Source organism: Scleropages formosus, chromosome 8, assembly GCF_900964775.1.
Source record: "Scleropages formosus chromosome 8, fSclFor1.1, whole genome shotgun sequence".
In the NCBI taxonomy this organism is placed as follows: Eukaryota; Metazoa; Chordata; class Actinopteri; order Osteoglossiformes; family Osteoglossidae; genus Scleropages; species Scleropages formosus.
Window position 1 is genome coordinate 15,463,818 of NC_041813.1, and position 6,405 is coordinate 15,470,222.

Here is a 6,405-nt window from a genome sequence, read left to right on the forward strand (position 1 = left end):
GTGCACACGCCCCCACCTTGCCACATGTCACAGCCCATGACAATCAAAACCGGTAACCTTGGTAACGCTGAGTGGCGTTCCGAATGCGTGCAGCATGGAATGACTACTGAAAAACATACACATAAGTGTCCTTTCATAGACTTATTTATATGCATGCGTTTGTACATTTCTCGAGGATAGGTTTGAGGAGACACATCAATGTTGCACAGTACGTGAGCGGTGGAGGACAGCTGTCTGGGTGCGCAACGACTCCCACACGCCTTTGATTTTCAGACGAAGACGAACGCACCCCTCATTAGGGCACCGGGCTCCCGGGATCACAGCAATCTCGGCCTTTTATCAGGGCGCAGTGCTGCCGGTGCAGATTTGAATAGAATTTACGGCTGCTGGGAGTAGAGTCGTGAACTCGGGATTATTACAAGGCCATGCTCACATTGGAGTGGGCTGGGCAGGGCTCCATTGGATTGGGGTTGAGTTAGTGTCCAAATTAACGTTTTGTTGGGTTTTGTCAGGTTGGGTTAACCAGGTTAGCGCTGACTGGGATTTCAGTTAAATTTAGGCTGCGTTATATTTTGTTAGGGTTGAGTTAGGGCTGTCTTATGTCATGCTGGGTGTGGATTAGGCTGGGTTGGATTTCGGTTGAAGTAGGGTTGATTTAGGGTTAGGCTGAGCTGTGTTTTTTAGGGTTGAATTATACTTGGGTTGGGTTTTGATAGCGTTAGGGTTGGGCTGGGCTGGGTTGAAACAGAGCTTAACTAATTTTTGGGTTGGGGTTAGGGTTTGGTTGTAATAGGCTAGGACAGATTGGAATAGGGTTAGGGTTTGGGTTACAGTGTGATTGGCTGCCCCCTTATTGCTGTGGTTATAAATTTATAGAATTCATTTTGTGGTTTTGAACTACAGAATTTAAAACGCATGAAATTATATGCATTTAAATTTTGTTTTCAGTTTTGTTCATTGAGAATTACGTTGACATCTGGGTTTCACAGCAGTACAGAGGCACTAAACCCCACAAGCCACTGCGCCGTGCTTTTGTCCAGCCCATAACATATGACAGTTCTTCGCGGACAGTGGAGGACCAACTTGCATTCGGAAAGTTGGAAATAAATCCCGATACTCCCGATAGTGTCTGATTCTGACAGAAGTAACTCCATGCAACAACCCATCATTGTTTTGTACGCTCAACGTTCCGGCTCAGTTTCAGTCAATAGTAGAATTAGACCCTTTAAATTATTAATCGTTTTTTCTCACTAATATATCACTGCTATTATCGCCTATGAGTGATAACTTTAAATATCAGTGGGACAAGTTCTGATGGGATGTTGGTGAGATCATATAGTAAAAGGGGGGGAGGGATGAACACATTAATAGAGAAAGAGAGGATGGAAGGAGAGAGAGGGGGTGAGACAGAGGGGTAGAGAGAGGGAAAGGAGGATAGAACAGGATAAAGGAGGAGAGAGAAAGAGGAACACATTTGTTTAGTGATCCATGAAGAAGAAAGGTGTGTGTGCATGCATGTGTGTGGAAGGAGTGGGCTGGGAGCTGGTGGGTGGGGGGGGTAGTCTGGTTGTTACCATGGAGACAGGCGGACAGTGGTCTGATTTATGGCCCTCGTGCATGATGCTGAAGCAGGCATTCAAAGGCACAGAAATTGTAAATGGGGGGGGGGGGGGGGGGGTGCACAGCTGGCCACACTACACACACTGGCCATAAAACTTCTAAAATCAGAATATGAAAAAACTTGCTGTAATACTGGCTGTATCTTATGTCCCCAACCAAATATCACATGAGGCCCCTGGTTTGTACAATATTTAAAGCTGCATCGTACTGTAAAACTTGAAGTAATTTTCCCTGTTCTGACGACAGCTGACTGGTGACTAATAAATTGGCATACATCACAGTACTCCCAATCGTTAAAAATAATTTCATTGGTCTGGTCCTGATAGGTCAAAGTATCCTGTCCTCATCCTACCTTATCACATACCCTAACGCTTGTGTTTTGTCTCGGAAAACCATTAGTCAAAAATACATCTAAATTAAAAATAGACAAGGGACCATTATCATGTATCATCACGTATGAACACGAGCGCATTGGTTTTACCTAGACCTCAGATGATGCAACTGTGTCCAGTCCTCCCCGGTGACGTTCAGAGCAGCTTTAGGTTAGACGTTGAACCCAGTGAAGGATTCCTGCATGAAGGTGATCGCAAAGGTCCGGGAGTAGGTTTAATGCTCATAGATTCAGTGTGCGCGAAGAAAGCCTCTGCTCAAGCCATGCAGCAATCTGCAACTTTCCACCTCCCGTGAATAAATGCCACCTTCTCCTCTGTGCATAATAAAGAGAGCAAGATGGAGCTGAAGGTGGCTACTTTGGATAAACAGCTGGAGAGGAGCTAAAAAAAGGGGTCCACAAATTTCCCTGGATGCTTTTGTGAGCCTGGGGGGAGGGGGTGCAGGTGCCTCCTGACTTTATGGGTTCAGCGGTCGGTGCACAAGAGCGCCATGAATCATAGTGATGATGATGGGGGGGCGACCTTCCACGGGTCCTTCGGGTAGGGAGGGTGTGTGGGAGTGGGGGGAGGGCACCTAGGGTGAGTTCACACACAAGTGCATGTGTGCGGTGATCAATGAAGCAAGGTGAGGGGGATGCAGGAATGGGTGCCACTGTTGCCATGGAGACGAGGACAGTGGTCCAGCATGTTGTTGCCAGGTGGGGTGAAAACAGACTAAGTCTTCACAGTGTACATATACAGAGATTTAAATCAAAACCCCTTACAATTTAAAGCACACAATTTGTGTAAAATATTTTTACGATATCCCATAGACGTCCCCTAGCATAACCGAATATTTCAGGGTATTTATTAGTAAAACTTATTGAGTAAAAGAAAAAATATTTGTCGAATGAAATGTTTCAGATAAAAATACATGAAGAAGAAAAAGCCTCATAGTGCTTCGTCTGACCGGGACATCTGTAATTTTTTAATCAACTTTGGATAAGAAATTGAAGAGACCTTGACCTTCACCTAGTTTAACACTCCCATCTAGCGGTGAAACATAATTACCAGAAATGACATTGGAGTAGTATTTGACAAACTGATTTGTTTCTTAATCAAAAGCAACGGCAAGTAAATAAATCGTGGAAGTAATTCATATTAAACATTATTAGGCATTTGCCACAATAACAACACGTTTTATCTCCACTTCGCCGTTCGACGGCTTCAATAAATTTATTTTTTCAATAACTGTAGTACTCACTTTGGCCACAAGATGGCGGGAAAACACATGTTAAGAGAAAAGAATATTTTCAAAGGACATATGAACCTTTTTACATACCTGCGCAATGCTGTTTGCTGGTGCAAACTGAATTTCACTTTAAGTAAAATGTACACCATGGAAGTAAAGGCAAGGTTTATTTCTGTTGAAAACTCACCAGGAAACACAAATACAATTTATAAAATGTGCATTTTACACAATGCTAGATATATATGATCGTGTACAGATGTTACAAATATAAAGATATATAAAGTTAAATAAAACAAATATAAAAAGGTTATAAAACACAAATAATCTCTGGGTTTCTTGATAGGAAATGGTTGTGGGAAACACAAAAGACGTTTCCCCCACTAATTGCATCTGTTTGTTTAAAAACTGAAAAAAAAAAAAAATCTATATTGCTTTGTACGCTTCACTTGAACATTTGTGTTATTCATCTTTAAATCATTATATTTAAATCATTAACTTCAGGAAAATAACACAATATATTTCTGTAATACGCTCATAAAATGTGCTTCTTTTGGTATCTTTTTTTGATTGCGCTTCTTTACTTTAGTACCGCAGCAAGCGCAATGAAAGCCAAGAGGCCACACGCTGAAGCCACCTGTCAGGGATGCTGTCTTCATACCCACGACGAAGAAAAGTGAGATCGATCACAGAGAGACACAAACACCCTTCATGCCAACCTTCTTTTAGAAGTAACCTTTCGCGTTTTAGAACAAGTAAACTACGAAGGCCACAGAATAAAACACAGTAAACAACAGGGCTACTTTTCTGGACACAGATGACGTCCAATGTTGGACCGCATCACTCTTCGTAACACAACTTGGCTTAATATCTGTCCAGAAAATCTCCATGTGTTTTACCACTGTGTTTAGCACTGTTAAATTATAATTTAATTTTTTTTCAGTATTTTTTTTTTAATTGATTTTTTCTAATATGCATGACAAGGACCACATTAAGACTCCCGAGACTAGTAACTGTGGATCTGCGTGGGCACGGAGCTCACTGTTGTTCAAAATGTTGTGTTAGTAACCTTATGTGTAAAGCATCTGTTAATTTGTAGATGTTAGAACAAATTCCCACAATTAGATTTAAGAGAGGCCCCCCCATCATGACTACAGCCTACGAGCAATGACTACAAACAGTTTACATCAAACCCCTCTATACTGTTTATGTCACAACAACATTAATGGTAGCATCGAAGCTCCTGTCTGAACATCTTGTATGTCTGAGTGTTATACTGTGAATATTGTGATTGTATTCTACAGATGTTCCTCTGCTTACGATGGTTCGACTCATGATTTTTCAAAGTTACGATGGCATGAGAGCGATACGCGTTCTGTACAATCCATATTTCGAATTTTGATCTGTTTCCGCGCTTGCAATACGCGGTACGATACTCTCCACTGGGCGACGGCAGCGAGCTGCAGCATCCAGGCAACCACGCCAGCAGGCTCTGTAGCGATCATGCAAACAAGTGTAAACAACTACGAGTGTAAACATCCGATACTGTGTTGAAAGCGTTTTTTTTATTTTGTGTTTTCACATCCCATCATGTCTACTAAACACCCATGTGTGCCTCCTGCTTAAATTTGCCCAAGCTGTAGGCTATGGTAAGTGTTCTGAGCACGTTTAAGGTAGGCTAGGGTAGGATGTTCAGTAGTTGCGGTACTGCATTCTTTTTCGACTTACGATTTTTCCATTTATGATGGGTTTATCGTAATGTAACCCCATCGTTAGCCGAGGAGCATCTGTAGTAGTTTAGCATATTTCTTGCATAAATCTTTGGACCCCAAAACTGAGTAGAGAGCAGAACTGGCAGCAAAACCTTCTAGGTACTAAATTTACAAAAATGGTGAAGTTTAGTGATTAAAATTGGTTCTGAAATAAATATACACAGATCAGCAAAAACATTAAAACCACCTGCCTAATATTGTGTAGGTCTCCCTCGTGCCACCAAAACAGCTCTGACCTGTCGAGGCATGGACTCCACAAGACCTCTGAAGGTGTCCTGTGGTATCTGGCACCAAGATGTTAGCAGCAGATCCTTTAAGTCCTGTAAGTTGCGAGGTGGAGCCTCCATAAATTGGACATGTTTTTCCAGCACATCCCACAGATGCTCAGTCAGATTGAGATTTGGAGAATTTAGAGGCCAAGCCAACACCTTAAAGTCTTTGTCATGTTCCTCAAACCATTCCTGAACAATTTTTTTGCAGTATGGCAGGGCACATTAAGCTGCTGAAAGAGGCCACTGCCATCAGGGAATACTGTTGCCATGACGAGGTGTATGTGGTCTGCAACAATGCTTAGGTATATGGTACATGTCAAAGTAACATCCACATGAATACCAGGACCCAAGGTTTCCCAGTAGAACATTGGCCAGAGCATCACACTGCCTCTGCTGGCTTGCCCTCTTCCCATAGTGCACCCTGCTGCCATCTCTTTCCCAGGTAAATGATCCACACCCACCCAACCATCCAGATGATCTAAAAGAAAATGTGATTCATCAGGCTAGGCCACCTTCTTCCATTGCTCCATGGTCCAGTTCTGACGCTCACATGCCCATTGTAGGTGCTTTTGGCAGTGGGCAAAGGTCAACTTGGACACTCTGATCGGTCTGCAGCTATGCAGCCCCATACGCAGCAAGCTGCGATGCATTGTGTGTTCTGACACCTTTCTATCATGGCCAGCATTAAGGTTTTCAACAATTTAAGGTACAGGAGATCTTCTGTGGGATCAGACCAGACGGGCTAGCCTTCGCTCCCCATGCACATCAGGGAGCCTAGGGCACCCATAACCCTGTCGCCCGTTCACCGGTTGTCCTTCCTCAGACCACTTTTGTAGGTACTAATCACTGCATACCAGGAACACCCCACAAGACCTGCCGTTTTGGAGATGCTCCGACCCAGTCGTCTAGCCATCACAATTTGACCCTTGTCAAAGTCGCTCAGATCCTTACATTTGCCCATTTTTCCTGTTTCCAACACATCAAATTCAAGAACTGACTGTTCACTTGCTGCCTAATATATCCCACCCCTTGACAGGTGCCATTGTAACAAGATAATCAATGTTATTCACTTCACCTGTCAGTGGTTTTAATGGTGTGGCTGATCGGTTTACATCTTGTGT